This window comes from Schistocerca nitens, chromosome 2 (genome assembly GCF_023898315.1).
Source record: "Schistocerca nitens isolate TAMUIC-IGC-003100 chromosome 2, iqSchNite1.1, whole genome shotgun sequence".
Taxonomy (NCBI): Eukaryota; Metazoa; Arthropoda; class Insecta; order Orthoptera; family Acrididae; genus Schistocerca; species Schistocerca nitens.
The window spans coordinates 972,474,297-972,496,152 of record NC_064615.1 but is presented as its reverse complement, the minus strand read 5'-3'; the positions used below and the strand labels follow the sequence as shown (position 1 = coordinate 972,496,152).

At 39.1% G+C, this 21,856-nt stretch overlaps 1 protein-coding gene across 1 annotated transcript in view; it reads left to right on the top strand.

Annotated features, from left to right (window-relative positions):
- The window catches only part of LOC126237299 (leukocyte elastase inhibitor-like), a 150,594-nt gene extending 140,738 nt beyond the window's left edge, over positions 1 to 9,856 (top strand). Inside the window, exon 9 of the mRNA XM_049947258.1 lies at positions 9,516 to 9,856. The gene's annotated coding sequence lies outside the window, so the exon portion shown is untranslated. The remainder of the gene's footprint in view (positions 1 to 9,515) is intronic.
- The last annotated feature ends 12,000 nt before the right edge of the window (positions 9,857 to 21,856 follow it).

Sequence of the window (21,856 nt, the reverse complement as noted above, 5' to 3'; positions counted from 1 at the left end):
CGAAATAATTCTGGCCCTGTGTGTTAGAATATTCAGCACACTTATCTTCTGAGCTCCATGATAAAAACTACACCCATTGAGATATAGGTCAGGTCCATATGCATTGGTTTTCAATACACAGAATGGGTGAGTCATCCATATGCTTTCTGTTTGAGCAACACATTTAAAAAGAGCAATTCCCCCTCCTTCTTCATCTCTGTTGTAAATCTTAAGTTTAGCTGTATACTTTTCAAGTGGCCATTGATCTGCTGAAGCACCTCACTGCTGTGCAGCCAGATTAAGAATGTATTGTCAACATATCTGAAGAAGTGGGATGTTTGGAGGGAGGCACTGTTCACACTTGTTCTTTGAATTCCTCCCTGGGGAAAAAAAAAGATAAGGCTGGAGAGAGTGACGAACTCATGGCTGTTCCATCAGCCATTTCATAATAATTTATGTGTCAAAATAATTTTACAATTTTCAGGGGAGAAATGAGCAAGCATCAGTTTTATCATCTACTGGTACGTTCATACAGAAGGGAGACATAACTTCACTTAGACATAGCTCCATTTGCTTTGTGATGTCTACTTACATTTATGAGTTCTTTAACACATTAAGGACCAGATATTTTATTCCAACTTATCACAGTGGCCAGGCATTATGTGCTGCCTGAGTTGCATGCAGCTCAGACAACATAACTGTCTTGCAGGTTCTCTAATCCCCTTTTGGTGCAGTCATTTGACTACACAAAACAGTACTTTCTTGGCTAACTGTTTTGTGTTTGCATGTAACCATAAATAAATTCACATCTCATCAACATTGCATCATTTCTATTTTAAACTTACAGTGTTTGAACATCAAATATTTCTCCACATCACGAAACAATAATTTTTAATGTATGCAGAAAAGTACCACTTTTTGTAAATTATAATTGTGATGTAATTGTAAACCACATTTAAAAGTAATCATCATAATCCACTGTCTTATTGTACACAACAATAAATGCATTAATCACACAAATTCTGCAGGGCCCATTTGTGGATCTGTTCCTTTGTTATAATATTTACTACTGACGAAATTTTCTGAGGTTATCAGCTGAGTGATGACATCGTCATGTTGCAATGTTTCAATGAGTTTCATACCCATTACCTTCAAGCTTTAAGGTGATGGGTACAAAACCCATCGAAACGTTGTGACAAGACAGCGCCCCCACTGGGCGAGGGCGAGGTGACCTTATCCTTTACAGTTACTATTATTTCATATATTGTTTTTAGGTTAGAGGCTATATATGAACAAAGGTGCCTAATACTTTTCTAATGTACTATACTACATAAAACATTTATCTCAATGAAATGGAACTGTACAAAATTTGCAAATATATCTTGTTCCACTTCTTTTTCCACTGGCAGCACTAACTCTGCAGGCTAGGAAATTTCTTCTTCCCATTGTTTGAAATAGACACTGGTTTATGTTACTTCCTTTCACCTGATAGCCTTCCAGATGGATGTTTACATGGTGCTCTTCCTTTTCCATTAGGGGATGGGCTGGACATCTCTCTCCCTGGGTGCAGGGAAACTTCATCATCATTGTCAGATCCAGTGTTTTGCACCAAAAGGAGAAACTGGATATACAGTATTTTTTCTCTGGATTCCGGGTATTTAAAAAGGATGACTTTTTTCAATTTCATGAATTTTATTAGAACAGGATAGTATGAAAGGCACTGATCTGCACAGCCAACTCTTTATACATGCACACTGTATTGATTTACACACACACACACACACACACACACACAGGCTTCAATATAACCTCTCTGGTTCTTCTATTTTTCATCCCTGTATATGAGACAGAGGCCTTATAAATTGGTGATATGATTCTGGCATTCCATACGAGGACTAGAGTGTCACATTTCTGCAGAAAACTGTGCCACTTTTCTTCGTTCTTGATGCTTTAGTTTTCAGAGTTTGCAGTCAACCTCTGTTCGCCCCATAATACCACAGACACTGGTTTTGTTTTTCAGTAGTATCTATGCAGAAGAGGTACTGTTATAATAATTATACTGGTAGATATGGTGCCACATACCAGGAGGGCTGAGATTTCTTCTCTTCTTCAACATAAATATCCATATTGTGGGCATGGCATGTTACTCACACACACAATCCTAACAAGTATTCTCTCCAATGAATAATCATCCCCCCACCCCTTTCCAAAGACAAATGTTTCTTTAGTTTGTAAAGTGTCCTGAATTTATCGAGGAAATAATCCAGCACAGGTTCAACTGTGAAGAGTCTCCCAGAGCTGTTGTTCTATTTTGCATTGTTATTAAAGTGCAGAGTGTCAAAATCTGTTCAGATCTATTGCTACTTAGTCTATGAAAATATTGGGATAGCTATTAGGGGTCTGTTGACAAGTAATCTTTGCTTCTGTCTTTTCTTATGTGTCCTATTAGAAGAATTAGACCAAGGAATTTCTTCTTGCCTCTTTGTGTAATGGGAGACCAATTGAATGCATTAGGCGTAGTTTTACATTTTACTGAGATCCGATCATGGTAGGTGCACAACTCCTTGCAAAACAATTCAAACAAGAAATTGCCAAGCATCAGGCTTATCACAGAGTCTACAGTCACTTTGTGTTGGAAATTTAATGACCCCAGAATGACCTTCAAACAGTTGCACTTTACAACATAGCTACTCTATGTTTTTTTACAGGTTTAAAAATGCCGCTGCCGCTGGAACTGTACTCAAAACCACAAATTCCTTCCTTCACACAGTCAACTGGATATTCATTCCCACCAGGAACATGTGAACACATGTTGGTAAAAGCCTCCAAAATTGTTTCAGATTCATTCATTCCTTTCCATTTTCTGAATAGGACAATTGCTAAAGGCAGGAGGAACTTTGATGGAAATAGTAACTATTTGAAATATCAGAATACACTCACAGTACCAAATAAGAAAAAGCTACATGAAAGGAATCACATTTGCTATGTTGCCTATGGGTGTAAACACCTAACTAGATTAAGTCTACAGGCAGTGTGTAGTAAACAAAGGTATCTCATGATCCGTCTGCAACCAACGGTGCACGAAACAAGAGTAAACTCAAATCCTTCCTGAGTGTGTTAATATGGTGTCTATGTGCCCAATTACAGGTGCCAATTACTTAAATACTTTCCAGCTTTTATGCAAGAGAGCCGACAGCACTAACATTTGCTCTCAGTGGTACACCATATTTGTGTGTCTTAAGGAAACCATACCACATGGGTGGCCTAGGTGCACTTGGCCTTAAATTATTCACAAGTTCATCAGAGAGGCCAGAGTTATTTTGTAGCTCCCCTGTTGTCCTGTTAAGAGTCAATGTGGGATCTCTTTTAAGGGTCCAGTATGCGCTGTCTTCCATTAATAAACATGCTTTCTTACGATAATCTGTAGCATTAGGATAATCTGTAGCATTGAGGTTGACTGTAGCATTGCATTCCCCTTGTCAGCCAGTAAAACAACTAATTTTTATCCTTCTCCAGTGATGCCAGTTCTTGTTTCCCCACCTTGCTAATACTGGACTTTTTCTGGGGGCAGGGGTGGCAAGCCTCATCTCAGCTGCCACTTCCTAAGGGAGGAGACACACTGCTTATTCCACCCCACTGGTAATTTCAGCAACTTGTAGTGTTAATGGAGGTGGAGCAAAATTCAGGTCTTTGCTAAGAACTGAAATAGTGGCTTTGTCAAGTTCCTGCTGGAGACGTTGATGATAGTACAGTGAACAGCGATAGTCCCAGTAGTACCTTCTTCACAGTTGACCCTTAACTAGTATCACACAATCTTGTAATGTAACTGGTATCTTGTTAGAGACCATATAGTTTTCTTCATTGCATAATATGCTACAGTTTTTTCCTTATATGTTTCAACGTTATGTGTAACAGCAGTAGCTAACATTTTCCAAATATAAAAATCTATGACATACACATCAAAAATTTATGAAAATACACGTGTTTTGTTGTCAGTTATCAGCAAAACACTTTCCACATATTGTTTTGGTACAATCCAAACAGATCAGTTTCACACAGTTCTGGCATGGATACTTTGTTCTCTTCAGTTTGGGCCTGCAATACTAGCACATTTTACAATTCTAAAAAAAAACTCGGTATGTTCAGGTCTCTTTCTTTCCTCATCCATCTTTACAATTCTCCTCAAGTAGAATGTTAGCTCACGTGGAAGACTTTTCAGCTCATTAGAGCTTTGACGTGTATGTGTGTACACCCACAACTTTCCAAGTGTTATCATAAAATCAAGTTTGGCCATTTTCTAAACATCAGAATAGAATTGATGAAGAATGAGAACACTGGAACCACATCCCACATCAATAATTGTAAAAATAGTGCCATTTCTGGCAAATGAGTTCTTCTGGCTGGGTAGTTCATGTTCTTCTGATCTAGCCTCATAGCACCATCTTTAGTTAAATTATTAAAAAAAAAAGTCTGACTTACATATGTCCAAATCATCAGTCATGGAGTGGTGCGTGGGTGGAAAAATCATTGCTTTTTACATTTTAAGTACATAAGAAAATAATGTTCTCTGTGAAGCCATAAATAGTACACTACTCTGCATGTTTTTTACTTGGTTGAAACTGTGGTGGTATCTTTCTTATTTTTCATCACAGCTCCCACACACTGGTTCTATTTTCAGAAGTTCATTGACAAGTTCAGTAGAGCTGAACAAATGTTCAAAGTGATATTTTAGGGTATCTTTTGGATTGGTCTGGTGAGCTTCAGTACCAATTGTGTGGGAATGCTCAGTTTCTGTTACCTTGCAGAGAGATTTTGTTCAGCACTGCATGTCTTTGAATAAATGTGGGTGTAGTATAAGTACTGGGTCCTGCTGTATGTCATACAAATAATCTTTAACCCATATTTTACTGGTTTTCTTTGCATTTACTTTTAAAACCTACATTGACTGTCGAAATTCAAAACCATTTCATCAATACACACAGTAAAACCTGGAGAATAACACTGAAGACAGTTCTCAGTAAATATATTAAAAATGTTTACACTGTTACAGTTGCATCATCCTTTTTTCCCCTGTTACCTGGATTGCTGAACTGAAGAGCTTTCAATAAACAAAGAACCTTTCCTTGGTCATAGGACCATGAAAAAATCATGGCTGGTTCCATTTGCTGAGGAAAGCTTACCTGCAGATTCATTACTGGTTTTGAAGATTGCTATGAATACGAGTAATCATATGAAAGCTTTCAGTTCAAGAACATTAATGTCACATATGAAAGATAGGTTCTTTCAAGAGCACTTTATTCCAGTTCTACCAGTTTCATTGTTCAACCAGCGCAGGATCTTGTCTAAAATGTCTTAAGTGAAAAGTAGATCTCATACTTGTTAAACATCTGGATTTCTACCTGAGGCATTAGCCCTAGGTTGCAAATCAGGAATCTGCAACACAATGTTACGCTGTCTGGTTTTTATATTAGTTGGTGGTTATCCTTTTCTCCTGGTGAAGCAGTTTCAAATGCATTCCAAAGTTTGGTTCATTTACTCTTGGAACTCAGTGAGTATAACCAGTCTGTTCAAGTTGTTTTGAAGGGTAGAAGGACTTAGTAGTGCGTACATTTTGTGTGAATTAATCAAGAGACACTGTCAGTAATAACTATAATATCTCACATCATAATTATCACAATAAACATGAAATAATGGTAAAATACATCTGACTGATGATAATCGTGCAACTGGTGTCGTACATTCTGTGAGATGTCGTGCTGATTTACTGGGCATTTACTGAGGATAAAATACGACAAACAGCACATTATTTTCACTGTAGAAACTAACACTCCAACTGCAAGGTATACAGAGAGAAAAGGTGAAATGACACAAGAATGGGAGGGGATGACCATCAGGAAATTCGATAGATGTTTCACAGACATCTGATACTAGTTGAGGGTTGAAATGCTAAAATTTATCAGCCTGTTTCCCCCTTGTATTGGTTAAATTATAGTGATTATGTGCAGCCAAAGTCATATATACCCATTCCCAATTCCATGGTGGGAGCTGTTGACAAAAATAGATGGCAACTAAATAAGGAACAAGCATTGGCATCAAGTTCATACCTCATAAGACATGGCCTCTTGTTGCTGATAGCATAGTTCGACTTCAATAAAATTCTGTTCACTGCAGCAGCTCTTATATGATGCCTGACCACTGCAAAATTTGGTATGAAAAGCCAGATTACTCAGGAGCTGTGTTTGCTTATGCACAACTTCTAAGGCTGATGGATGCTGCATGTTATGTTATCTCTATAGAAGAAACTAACATGGCTACAAAGCATTTCGCCATGGAGTCTTTGAATTAAGAGCTAATTTTCCCCCTGAAATTTGGATAAAGTCCCAAACTTTTGATGACTAAACAGATAAGCACCTAAATTGTTGAAGGAGGATGAAGTTTACCAGCTGACAAGAATGCTATGTTTAATCTCAATGCTACAGGTTATAAGGATGTGTGTATTATCGGAAGGTAGCACATACTGAATTCTTGAATGGGATGCTGCATCGACACTTAACAGGAAGACAGGGCAGCTGATAAAAAACCTTGGCCTCACTGACAAACTTGTGAAGAATTTAGGACCAAGAGCAGCAACGCTAGATTGTATGGCCTGTGTAAAATACACAAAGATGATATACCTCTGGGAGTATTATTGGCTCTCCTATATACAAGCTGGCAAAATATTTAACTAATAGGCCATTGCAGAGACAATACTAAGAACTTATAAATGTTTGCAGACATTAAAAATCAGATGAGTATATGCCCAAGCGAAGTCCTGGTGAGTCATGGTCTCCTTTTTTATGAAGTTACTGGTAAAAAGTAAACAATTGGCCTCTCATTTCTCCTCTGAAAATTGTAAAATTGTTAGGCACACCTTAACTTCAACATATTTTTGAATGGTGGAAATTATTATGAAATTACTGATGAAACAGCCATGGGTGTGCCACTGTCATTGACCATAGCTGATTTTTTTCATGGATAATTTGAAGAATGAGTTTCTTCACATACGCTGATGATACAATTTTAGTCTGGCTGCAAGGCAATGAAATGCTGCAGCAGTTCATCAGCCATATGAATGAGATACATCCAAATGTAAGATTTACAGCAGAAATGGAGGAGGCTGGGAAATTGGCCTCCCTAGATGTGTGTGTTGAATGGGAAGCAGATGAATGACACAGCCATTCTGTGTATTAAAAACCAATGCATGTAGACCTAATATCTCAACAGTTGTAGTTTTTGTCATCTAGCTCAAAAGAGAGCGATGCTAAACACTCTGATGCACTATTTTGGATAAATAATCATCTGGTGACGGTATTCAGAAGTAAACAGGTATTCTGTCGGCAATATGCAATCAATGCTGTTGAGGAAACAAAGATGTGATGTGTTCAACCAAGCTAGGAGGACCAAACATAGCATGGCTGTCATTGTGCAGTGAAACAACTAGCAAGATAGGTAGAGTCCTTTACAGGCAAGAAATCAGACCGGTCTTCCAGCCATGCAGGAAAATTAAAGATGGGTCACAACCTATTGAAGGTAATCTCTCCCTGAGAGTACCAGGAATGTACAATATCCGTGTGAAGGTGGCAGCAGTTGACATAGTGCTGTCTATATGGACTATTACCAGTCACTGTGTTGAACATCAGGGTCACCTTAAATATAGTATTTTGGAAAAAAATGTATGGTGGCCAATCACAGCCTGTTACATAAAACACAATAATATATTTGAACATACAAGAATGGTGGTTAACACATCAAATTATTGGGACTATGTGATTCAGGAAGCAGTGGAAACTGGGTGAGGAGACAACAACTTTTATAGAGGCACTGGGTATGCATTTCGCAGTGTGTGGAAACGTGGACATGATAAAGAAAGAGCACACTGGAAGACTTCTCATAGTTTGCCACCTAATGTAAGTAGTGGTGGTGGTGTAGAGTGTGCCATCTCTGTGACATAATCTAGCCAATTAGATGCCATTCTCTGAGCATAAAAGTGGGAGCCTCACCAATTTCATAAGTCAGGCCTGATGATGGAAGAGGCAATCACTGAAAACTTTAGATTTTATTTGAATTTGACGCGGCAAGTTATCAAGAACTTTTGATCGAAAGGCTCTTTTGCGGATGTCTTTGTAACCCGACCACTACTGTGTTTGAAAGAACTGTCTACTATTGTACTGTATATCAACAGATAATGTGTCAGAATCGTAAACTATATGTGCAATTTTTCTGTGAAATCTTGATGTCCATATTTTCTCAGAAACCTGTTGTGAGGGAACTGCCCCTCCCATTTATCTTCAGTTTGAGCACCGAGTGTCGGACCTCTGTCTGTTCTTAAGAATAATCATGATTACAATACCTCCTTTATTCCATGCACAAATTAAAGGCACAATCATATAAAAGTGACATGTATTTGAATTTTCATTTATGTATTTCCTGAATTGTGACTGCGTATCCCCAAATGTTAGCACAGTTGAATAGGAGCACCAGTACTTAAAATTCTATGCAATACAACAGAAGCAGCAGAATTTTATGGAATTGTGTGAACTTCCCATTCCACTTCTCTGACCCCTTCCCCTCACTATCAGCACATGTGATGTTCTTGTATGGGCATAATGTAATAAATACACTGACAGAAATGGTAGTGGAACCACAAAGCACTAGTCTGATATTGAACATACCTCATTGAGAGGTTCATCACATAACAGGCATATAAACTTCAATTCCTTTCAAGAACTTATAGCTCCCCTACCCTACTATCCCTCCCCCTCCCTGCCCCAGCCTCCTCCTTACCCCTACCCAGTCGCCACTCCCATCATGCACTGATCCTGTTGCTTGCAGTGTTGTTTCAGTTGCCTGAAACTGCTGTTGTGCGTGTCAGTTTTTGTGTGTGTGTGTGTGTGTGTGTGTGTGTGTGTGTGTGTGTGTGTGTGTGTGTGTGTGTCTACATCTATTGTTGACAAAGGCCTTAATATCCAAAAGCTTTATCTGTGGCAGTCTTTTTGTTGTGCCTATCTGCGACTCAGCATTCCCGCTATATGGTGAATGGCAACTTCCCTTTTCATAATATCGGTACATACCAGAGTTATGCATGAAAATGTAACAGACTGAAATTTGACACAGTTGGTACAATCTCTTACCTCAGCAATCTGTTGGGAGAGCAAATAAGATATAAAAAGGATGAGAAAGTGACTAAATTTGAGTGAACGGCTTTGAGTGTGGGGTAGCTCAGAAAAGATAAACAGAAATCGAGTAGTAAAGGGCAATATTAATTTTCAGGTTTTTTTCTGTTGTAATATGTGTCAGTCTTTGTGTAGAAACTTCTCCAAAATGCTGTTTGCTGTCTCTTTTTCCACAAAACAGTCTTAGTGAAACATACATACTGTCATTTAGCATTTTCACCATTTAACATTCGTCTGTGACTATCATTATTTATTTTGTGTTCTTTCTTGTTGGTCATGTGCTGTAAGAAAACTAATGTCATTTTTGTTTTTCATTTCCTACAGCTGCTACCTGGCATCGAATAAAGGTTCACAGCAGAAGCTCTCATATGGTTACCTGATTATCAAAACATTTACCAAATTGAAGAAAGTGTGTGTGTGTGTGTGTGTGTGTGTGTGTGTGTGTGTGGGCGCGCGCGCGCATGCAGACGCATGTGCTTAGTACTTGCAAGGGCACACAGTCAAGAGTGTTTGTGTCATCTAGTTTGTTACTTCATAAATTATTTTGATAATGTGTAAAAAAATTATTGTATGTGCAAAGAGCAATATATGTACTGCAGTTAAATAACTGACATCCCTCCTGTCTTCTCTCTACCAACAGGGTCTATTCTCTCTCTCTCTCTCTCTCTCTCCATTCTTATTCGTAACTCCTATTTTCAAAATTTGAATAAATAATTTGAAAGATAGTAAGTGAAGCGAGATTTTTTTCAGACACAGCAATGTATGGCACCTCTAATCATTTCAGGAATACTCACCAGGTCGGGTTTTATTTTTATAGCACCCTTGATTTAGAGTTTCACAATTCTTAAATATTGTATAATTATGTAAGCTACAGGTAATTCAGACATTTAGCTTAACTTTGCTTAACATGTCGATTGCTGCATGCATGACTTCAGGCCTCTTGGTGTGCACACGTCAATGGTAAGGCTTCGCTGTGGTTGTTACTGGCCTCATGGCAGTCAGTGTGTTAATACAGGGGCTTCTCCACTCCCAAACCTAAGATTTGGATAAGTTAACTAACATGTGGGGGTAGATGAAATATAAACAAGCTTTTTGAATTGCACACCTACTGAAGGCGCAACATGAGGAGATCTGGCTAGCAGGGAACACTGGCATTGGGATGCTTCATTTTCCCTGTGTTCAGTAGCTGTTGCAATGAGCAAAAGGGGGTTGCACTTACTACTGCATATAACTTCATAATCAAGTTTTTCATGTGTGAGGATGTTAATTCTGCTGAAATGTTTTGCCTTTTACTCCCACAGTATGGGAAAGTAAGAAAGGATAAAATTGTGTTGAAAAATGACATACTTGTGCCATTCTCGCACCGGTACCACACTGCAGGACATAAGGCTATTTCTGAACTTTTCTAAAGTAATAGTCTCTTAAATTTGTTTGAAATCCTTAGGAAATTTCAAATGAGCTATGAAAATTGTTCAATCATTCAGAATGAGTTGAGATTCCAGAATGTGTCAGCTCATTGGTTTCTCCTAATTTGCTGAATGAAGAGCAGAAATCTGCACAAATTACAATTTCTTGGCCAATTCTCATGAGCAACTGGGAGGAGGTGATGCTTTTTTGGCAAAAATCAATATGTATGATGAGACTTTTGTCTACCATTACACCCTCAGATTGAAGTATGCTAATATGGAGTGGTGGATGAGTGAATATTGGTGGAAGCTAATAAATGTTTGTCTGCTGGTAACTTTATAGCCATGGCAATCTGGGATTGCAAATGCATTCTCCTGGTCAATTTCCTTTGGGTATTCAGACTATTAACCCTAGCACCACTAAGGTCGGATCTTTCACATGGATGCCTAATGGTGGGAGGAGGGGAGGGAGGAAGGGGGAGCAGGCAGGTGGCAAAAATTGCCCTCACATTCTTTTCACTTTTTAACATTTTTTGTTTGTTTGTTTTGTTTTGATTATTTAATGAACTAGGAATTTCTTTACCAGGTTGCAACATACTTTCCATAGTTATCAGGAACATTATAGCATACACAAATACAATAAATAAAGTAATGAATATGTGAAATATTATTATATTTTTTTATGAAACTAACACTTTCATATACATCAGACTTATATTAAGAAAACATAAAAGAATGTAAAATAGCAAACCACAAATAAGAAAACACAAAATCAAAGCCAGAAATTACAATTGAGTTTTTCCTTCCTACTCACTTTCAATTTCACAACCTTTGCATATGATTCTTTTTGCAGAATGATTGGAACAAACATACTTGGAACACCTGCAACAAACTATAAACACTTTTGTCACCTTGTCTTTTTCCTTTTTAGAGTTTTTACTCTTCAGACAGATGTGACATCTTCCTCTTGAATAAAATTAAACAGATTGAACAGTTGCAGCAGAGCTGGGCAGCATTTTCCCTAGAACACTTTCCATTGCAGAGATATTAGCTTTTGTAAACCCATGATATTCTTTGCTCTCTCTTCCACAGCTGGCCTAACGAGCTGTTGACCTAATTCTAGCAGATACAGCCTGCTTACATTATGCTTCTTCTTATTCCAGTTTGAGTTGTTTATCACGAAAATTTTTCCAGCATTGAGACAGGTAATATCTATCAAGGTGAAAAAGAGAGATAATCATCACATCATTTGATCGATGCTGTCTATGCCCCCTTTCGTTTCATTGTAGTAGAGATTGATGTCTGTCTTTTTTTTCCCTCTGTTGATTCATCCACCTTGTTATCATTGTGTTGTGTGGAAAGAAGTAGGAGATGTTTAGTAGGCTTCAGTTTGGAGATGAATGAAACCAAGGTAACTGGTGTGTTGCCTGTTTTTGGATCTGTGAATAAGAACTTAGAGGAAAATAGCTGCTCTCGACCCTGCATCATCTTTAGCTGATCTGGTATGTGTTTTTGTTACTCTTCAATGTTCCCACCAAAGTTAACTTTTCATCAGTGTAAAGCTCCTCGGCTAGGTCTATGGATGTATAATAACAATCTGTTGTTATATTTCTTCCACTTCTTGCCAGCGGATTCACTAGGCATCTAACAACTGCTTTTGCACTCCATTCCTCGGCAGATCGTTCATCCTTCACTACACAGACATCCATTTTTAGAACATACAGGGTGTGTGCATCTGATAACATCCTAATTTATATGCCATACTTCCCAGGCTTGTCTTTCATAAAGACCTTAAAGGGACATCTTCCTCAAAATAGGGAGAGCATTTCATTGATCGTTAGATTTGCACTTGGTATGTAGTATTTCACAAACATTTTGTTAATTTTGTCGAAAACTTCTAGTAGGGGGCAAAACTTTCCTGCTTTCGTCTTTCAGTTCTTGTTTCTTTATCATCAAATCTAATCAACAACAGAAGTTCTCTACATCGAATATGACTCATTGTAGCTATGTAGATATTATTTCCCAGTACTTTACCCCAGAAGTCCTCAAGAGGCAGTCTAGTGTCATTTTTTCTGTCGATGATTAGTAAAATACCAATGAAGGCATACACTTCTTCTTTGGTTGTACGTTTTAAGTTTTTATTATGAGCTTCTTGGTTTGTATAGTCCACGATAATCTTCATTATTTCAGGAGTTATAAACTTTTTGAAAGATTCTGACACACTAGAGGTCAAGCTTTCATGAGTCAAACCTTCACAAAAATTCACTATATTTTGTACTGACCTGTGTACTTGCCTTGGAGGCATGGTAATATACTCCCTACAGCTTTTTGTTGTAACAATGATGCTGGAAGCAGCTACGTGCTTTTCATCAGGGGATGAACTCCATGAACTTGACTCATTTTCAATTGCTGTGTCACAACTGTATCATCTTCTGGATCACTTTCATAACCTTCACTTGCTTCATTTATTATAGCTGACACCTCTTCATCTGTGACAAACCACTATTACTGACGAGACATTTTATTAGAACAACGGCTCGAACAACAGAGGAGATTTATTTCAAAACAACAATGGAAACACAGTACAGTGGTACCAACAGTCAGAAACTGCACTTCTTTCTGCCATATTGAGAAATATTTTAATGAGAAAGATTGTCTCTCCAATGTCTGGGGGAGGGCGGGGTGGGGCATAAACTGCCCGCATTTAAATTAAATATAATGAGCAAATTTAAGTAACTCACAAACATTATAAAACCATGACAGCACTACTCTTGATATTTTTCTACATTTACCTAAATTCTTGCTTCTTCACTCCAACAAACATATATTACACAAATAAAAGAAATACTGCGACAATTTTTGCCTCTCCCCCCCCCCCCCCCTCCCTCCAGTGGTGCTAGAGTTAATGCTGCCTTCTACTGTTATCTCCTTCACCAAGTTTGAGCTGCCTACAATCAAAAAGTACAGCACCCATGTCAAAAGCACGCTTCCGGAAGTTCTAAAACGTTTGTGTTTCCAAAAAAGTGCGTTACTCCTCCACGATAATCCCAGACTGCACACTGCTATGATAACCAAAAAGGATTGGCCAGTAAGGATTGGCCCATATATATTTGACTGCCTTGTATATCTAGCCTACAGTTCAGGCCTGTCACCCTATGATTTCCACTTATTTTGATAGCTGAAGAAAACTCTCCTTGCAAAACACTTCATGAAAAATTTAGAGGTGCAACAGTTTATGTACAGTTGGTTCCCTTCTTTGAAAATGACATGAAGTAATTTGCTAGCTGGTGATCATATAGAAAAATTTTTAAATGTAGATTGGAATTAATCTTGAATAATAACACTGTTACAACAATATTCATTTATATTTCATCCAATATTGACATGTTACAATATTTTTGATAGTTCTCCTGTCATTTCCAATCCAGGATAGAATATAAACGTCTAAGTGAGAAGATATAACTACTTGGTGATTTAAGGATGCCTTAAGCAGCAGAATGACACAAAAAGATATGAAGTAGTAGCTGACTTTCCAGACTGAGTTCTTCATCAAATAGCTAAGTATGCTCTCTCAAACACTGGAAAATCCAGGATGGAGTAACAGCAATATTAAAAAGATATATTATTACCATATGGAGTGCTGTTGAGTCACAGACTGCCACAGTGAAAAAGAATATTCAGCTTCACACACAAGACCATTGTCATCTCTGGGTACTTACATCTGACTGCAACAGTGTGTAAGCAGCAGAGTAGCTGTGCTGGGTAGTGGGGTACAGGTGGGGAGGGGGAGAGGTATCAGGATAGGTGTGAGGAGAGATGCTAGTGCTGTCTGTTGGAGCATCCAATGCATGTGCTGGGGACAGGATAGAGCTGTTAGGTGGAACAGTATTGTGAGACTGCACTGGAAAAGGGGGGGGGGGGGGGGCGAGATTAGAAAAGATTATGCAGGTCTGTCAGGTGTTGGTAGCATAGAAGGTGTATCATAGTAATGGCGAGGGACTGGCAAGGGAATAAGCAGGTAAAGGAGAGGGACTGGCTGGGATGCCTTCTATATGTGGTAGCAATCTATTCTTTCCATATTGTTGTTAAATTTGGTTGTGTACAGGTCTGAAAAATGTCCACATGGTTCATGCCAAACTTTTTCTGAGGGCCAACCGCACAAATTGTGGAGTATGCCACTCAGCATAACACAGTCAACTTTAGCAGCTGTTTTACAGTATGTGTCATCTGTATATTCCTTAGTGAAACTTATTCTGAAATTTCCAAGTGGAACTGTCCCTCCAACACATTCCTCATTCATGCAAGCCCACTCCCTTGGCTTTTCTTTTTTCTGTACTCCTCCTGCCTCAATTCTCACTTCTGTTCATACTGTACACCACATCCCTGCCCCCTTGGGAACTTCACTCTCACTATAGATCATATCTGCTCCACTAATCCGTCCCTACACCACCACCACCACCACCACCACCTTTCCATCCCTAAGTTCCAGTCATTTCACCTGCATATACTTACATGTTCCGGACTCAATCTTTGCTAAACCAATCCTCTGAAGGCCATGCTGATTTGATTTTCTTTCTCATACTTCTCCAGCTGAGGTTTTCCATGTATAAAGACCTCTTGGTCTATGGCATCCTTACTGTCAAACTTTTTTGTGCTTTCTTAGATCCTTTAACAATATTTGACGTCCCCTAGGGTCACACCATCTTGATAGTTGGTTGAATTTTGATCAAATAGCAGTTGAATTGTTTGTTAAATATTTTTGCAGGCATACACAGCTGTTGTTTAGGATTTGTAGGTCCCAACTCACACATAATGTTCTCAAGACATTCATTTTTCAAAATCTTAACTTTTTTGAACAGCAAGTAAAAAAATTTTGAACTGTCTCAGTACTACATGCAAGCACTTCCATAATCTGCACCTACATGATCACTCTGTACACAATTAAGTGCCTGGCAGAGGGTTCCTCGAATCACCTTCAAGCTACTACTTTACTGTTCCACTTTTGAACAGAGAGCATGAAAAATGAACACTTAAATATTTCTGTGTGAGCTCTGATTTCTCTTATTTTATTATGGTGATAATTTCTCCCTATGTAAGTGGGTGCCACAAACAATCCAGAGCTAATAGAGAGCATCATGACTGATACAGGGATTAGTGATCACAAGGTTGTTGTAGCTAGGCTCAATACCGTTTCTTCCAAATCCACCAGAAACAAATGCAAAATAATTTTATTTAAAAAAGCGGATAAAGTGTCACTAGAAGCCTTCCTGAGAGACAACCTCCATTCCTTCCGAACTGACTATGCAAATGTAGACCAGATGTGGCTCAAATTCAAAGATATAGTAGCAACAGCAATTGAGAGATTCATACCTCATAAATTGGTAAGAGCTGGAACTGATTCCCCATGGTACACAAAACAGGTCTGAACGCTGTTGCAGAGGCAACGGAAAAAAGCATGTGAAGTTCAGAAGAACGCGAAATCCCGAAGATTGGCTAAAATTTACAGACGCGCGAAATTTGGCACGGACTTCAATGTGAGATGTCTTTAATAGGTTCCACAACAAAACATTGTCTCGAAATTTGGTAGAAAATCCGAAGAAATTCTGGTCGTATGTAAAGTACACAAGCGACAAGACGCAGTCAATACCTTCACTGCGCAGTGCCGATGGTACTGTTACTGATGACTGTGCCGCTAAAGCGGAGTTATTGAACGCAGTTTTCCAAAATTCCTTCACCAGGGAAGACGAATGGAATATTCCAGAATTTGAAACACGAACAGGTGCTAGCATGAGTTTCTTAGAAGTAGATACCTAGGGGGTTGCGAAGCAACTCAAATCGCTTGATACGGGCAAGTCTTCAGGTCCAGATTGTATACCGATTAGGTTCCTTTCAGATTACGCTGATACAATAACTCCCTACTTAGCAATCATATACAACCGCTCGCTCACCGATAGATCTGTACCTACAGATTGGAAAATTGCGCAGGTCGCACCAGTGTTTAAGAAGGGTAGTAGGAGTAATCCATCGAACTACAGACCTCTATCATTGATGTCGGTTTGCAGTAGGGTTTTGGAGCATATACTGCATTCAAACATTTTGAATCGCCTCGAAGGGAATGATCTATTGATACTTAATCAGCATGGTTTCAGAAAGCATCGTTCTTGTGCAACGCAGCTAGCTCTTTATTCGCACGAAGTAATGGTCGCTATCGACAGGGGATCTCAAGTTGATTCCGTATTTTTAGATTTCCGGAAAGCTTTTGACACCATTCCTCACAAGTTGACACCATTCCTCACAAGCGACTTCTAATCAAGCTATGGGGTATTGTCTCAGTTGTGTGACTGGGTTCGTGATTTCCTGTCAGGAAGGTCACAGTTCGTAGTAATAGACGGCAAATCATCGAGTAAAACTGAAGTGATATCAGATGTTCCCCAGGGAAGCGTCCTGGGACCTCTGCTGTTCCTGATCTATATAAATGACCTGGGTGACAATCTGAGCAGTTCTCTTAGGTTGTTCGCAGATGATGCTGTAATTTACCGTCTAGAAAGGTCATCCGAAGACCAGTATCACTTGCAAAGCGATTTAGAAAAGATTGCTGTATGGTGTGGCAGGTGGCAGTTGACGCTAAATAACGAAAATTGTGAGGTGATCCACATGAGTTCCAAAAGAAATCCGTTGGAATTCGATTACTCGATAAATGGTACAATTCTCAAGGCTGTCAATTCAACTAAGTACCTGGGTGTAAAAATTACGAACAACTTCAGTTGGAAAGACCACATAGATAATATTGTGGGGAAGGCGAGCCAAAGGTTGCGTTTCATTGGCAGGACACTTAGAAGATGCAACAAATCCACTAAAGAGACAACTTAAACTACACTCATTCGTCCTCTGTTAGAATATTGCTGCGCGGTGTGGGATCCTTACCAGTTTACAGCCTTTAGATTTGTGTGATTTATCGTGTAACAGAAATTTAGTTGATTCTTTTTCGTGCTCATGTGGATGCTATCACACTTTTCGTGATTTAAGTCAATTGCCAGTTTTTGCACCACACAGATATCTTCTCTGCATCATTTTGCAATTCATTTTGATCATTTGATGACATTACATGATGGTAAGCAACAGAATGTAAGTGGACTGCTGAGATTGTCTCCTAAATCTTTTTGTAGGTTCAGGAATAACAGAGGACCTAGAAAACTTCCTTGGGAAATGCCAGATATTACTTCTGTTTTAGTCAATAACTTTCCATCAGTTATTATGAACTGTGGTCTTTCTGAAAGGAAATCATGAATCCAGTCACATAACTGAGACTCCATAGGCATAAAACTTAATTAGAAGTTGCTTGTCCTTTGGGAAATCTAAAAATATGGAATCAATTTGACATCCCCTGTTGGTAGCACTCATTACTTCCTGGGAATAAAGAACAATATTTTCTGAATTCATGTTGGCTATCGGTCAATAAACCGCTTTCTTTGACATGATTCACAATGTTCAAGCACAGTATATGTTGCAAAATCCTACTGCAAACTGACATTACTGATATGGGTCTCTAATTCAGCAGATTACTCCTTTTCTTCCTTGGGTATTGGTGTGACTTGTGCAATTTCTTTCTACGAGTGACTATGGAGCTATTGTATCAGTGCACTCGGAGAGGAAACTGACTGGTATACAAACTGGATCTGAAGCCTGTTCTAAGCTGGTTCACTATACCAGGGATATCTACTTCTAAGTTACTCAGATTGGCAGTTGTTCTTGAGTCAAATTCTGGAATATTTACTGTGTCTTGTTTTGTGAAAGAATTTCGGAAAACTGCATTTAGCAACTTTACCGATCACAAAAACTGACAATGGCCAGGAGAGTGGTGTGCTGACCACATGTCCCTCTGTATCTGCATCGGGTGACACTTAATGGCTAAGGATGACACAGTGGCTGGTGGTACCACTGGGCCTTCAAGGCCTGTTCAAACGGTGTTTTAGTAACTTTGCTTCAGCAGTGCTGTCATCAGTAACATAACTGTTATTATTGCTCAGTGAAAGTATTGATTGCATCTTGCCACTTGTGTACTTTACATACAACCAGAATCTCTTACTAATTTATTTGGTATATATCTCTCAATTCCCATTGATAATAATTCTTTGTCTTTAAACTACATTTGATCTACACTTACATAGGCAGATTGGAGGGAGTGGAGACTGCCTCACAGGAACGTGTCAATTGACATTTTATCTGCTTTTTCAAATAGACATATTTTGCATTTATTTTTGGTGGGTATTCTGTCTAGTTAGAACAACCTATTGGTTACTAATCCCTGAATCTGCCATAATATTCTTTTTTAATGAGGATTATTTATTGCTAAGAGGTCAAGTGTGTTTTCATAACCATTTACACTTCGGGTGGGCTCCTGAACTAATTGTGCAAAATAATCTTCGCAGAACACATTCAGAACAATTTCAGATATCGCATGCCCACCACTGACTTTAAATGTGTATTTTTGGCAACATATTGACGGCGAGATTGAAGTCGCCTCCAACTATAATCGTATAAGTGGGTTATCTGTTTAAAATGAGACTCAAATTTTCTTTGAACTGTTCAGCAACTGTATCATCTGTGTTAACAGGTGGGTAAAAGAAATCAATTATTAATTTATTCCAGTTCTTAATTATAACCTCTACCCATACTAACTGTCACAAACTATCTACTTTAATTAATGAACTACTTCTGACAGCAATAAACACTCTCGCACCAACTGTATTCAATACATCCTTTCTGAACACAGTTTAGTTCCTTTGTAAAATTTTCAGCTGAACTTATTTCCAACTTTAGCCTGCTTTCCATACCTATAATGATTTGAGATTCAGTGCTTTGTATTAGCGCTCTGGTTCTTTTCCAACACAGCTGCAACAATTTACAGTTGCAATATTGAGTGGTTCTATGTCTGTCCTCTTCCTGTGTTCACACTGCACCTTTTGAAACTGAAACCCTTTCTGCACATTCCAAGATCCTCTAACCTAAAAAACCACCCAGTCACCTCCACACAGTCCCATGTAGCCACTTTCTGCATGTAGTGGACTACTGAACTATTTAGCGGAACCTGGAGACCCACCAACTTATGGCGCAAGTCAAGGAATTTGCAACCTGAATGGTTGCAGAACTGCCTGAGCCCCTGATTCAGACCCTCCACTCGGCTCTGTACCAAAGCACCACTGTCGGTTCTAGATAGTACCTGAAACATGTTTATCAGACAAACTGGCGAGGCCCTCCCATTGGCCCCTCGGACAGTCTATTGCTGCTGGCCACACCTGGAAATGTCCTCCCACTCAAACACAGGTGAGGGTTCACCCTCTGTGCGGGCAGTAGCTGGAGTGGCCACAGTAGTGGACCAATCGGGGTTACATGACTCATGCTGGACGTCCCTCAGATCACCCCAAAGTGACGCCCTTTGACAACAGCCACAAGCTATGTGACCAAAGCCAACACTGCTTGGAGTTGTGAGCAAAGGGTCACCCACTTGGCTCACATCTAAACATAGCAATCACAGTTCCTATCCTTATTAAAGACAACGTGATAAATACACAGACACACATGAAATATAGGAGTTGAAGCTAAAGAACACAGACGAAATGTAAAGTGTGTCACTTTTTATGACAAACTGCGTCGACTGACTTTTCTCTAAAGTGCTGCTGCTATGAGAGCTTTCATCAACTGGAAGATATAACTACTACGTATGACTCTTGAAACAAAAAAGTGTGATACAAACAGCGGATCTATGCACTACACTGTTAATAAAGTGCAGAACTGAGGCTGATAAATAAACACACACAAAATATAGAGCTGAAACATGCTTGTGTCTGTATATGTGTGGATGGATATGTGTGTGTGTGCGCGAGTGTATACCTGTCCTTTTTTCCCCCCTAAGGTAAGTCTTTCCGCTCCCGGGATTGGAATGACTCCTTACCCTCTCCCTTAAAACCCACATCCTTTCGTCTTTCCCTCTCCTTCCCCTCTTTCCTGATGAGGCAACAGTTTGTTGCGAAAGCTTGAATTTTGTGTGTGTGTTTGTGTTTGTTTGTGTGTCTATCGACCTGCCAGTGCTTTCGTTCGGTAAGTCACATCATCTTTGTTTTTAGATATATTTTTCCCACGTGGAATGTTTCCCTCTATTATATTTATATGTAATTCATGTCACACAGTCTCATACGGAACCTACATCTGCTTTCTTTTATATACTGTAAATGATAAGATACTGTCATCCCCCTTCCCTTCTGTGTGAGAGGATGAATGAGCAAGTGTATTTCTAGTTGCTTGCTTGATGGTAGCAGACAAGCCTGTCTGCTAGAGAACAGTAGGACCAACGTCGGAACAGGTAGCTACGCTTTCTAAAAGCAGAGAGGTTTCTATTCTTAGTATGGTCCTGTCCGTCCCTTGTCATGTTGGTATAGGAAGCTGCCTCTCTGGTCACTTCTGTTTGTATCGGTTAACCACGCTCGGTAGGGGCCCAGGGCAGTCTGTCCATGGCGAGCGTCTGGAGTGGTAAGATCTCCGGCTAAGCGCATGTCTGCTAAGTCCGAAGGACAATGGATTTCTTAAGTTCAGCCTAACTGAAAATTTAATCACCTTCATTTCAGGTTTAGCTCTAAAATATCTATTGTTATCTTAAATTGCAACGCAGTGTAATTCGAGTGTGAAGTTCAGAATATCTTCCGGTAGTTGCTTTGTCACTACTTTGTGAGTAAAGTGGGACCACGTGTTGATCAGTAACTCTAACTAAGATCATCAATCTTAAATGCGAATGTGCGTGAGATTATAACATCTCGTTTTGACAATATTTTTCAATATAGCAACTTTTCTTTATGTTCAACCCACGTGGGGTTTACTTTGTGAGACCAGTACCACATGCTTATACAATTGGGTGACTCATCAGTTTCTTTTGTAAATTGCGTTTCGATGTAATTTATTTTAATTATCAAAATTATTGTGGTGTTACACTCTTTGTGCAAACCAAGCTGACCACGTGAAGCATGTGGTGTAATCATCAAAGTAGCCCTCAGCTATTCTTTTTGAGAAGATTTCACAGGGAGTTAGTATGAATTTAGTATACCAGTGTGTGGTAATTACATGACGGACAGGATTGCGCTACGAAAGTAACTACTTTGGGTGAAAATTGAATCGGTTGGTTGTGGTTAATTTCCTCTTGCATATGTTTCAACGTTCTTCACGTGTTATTTTATGAATGCAGTGTTGTATGCAGTCTCCCAATCTTGG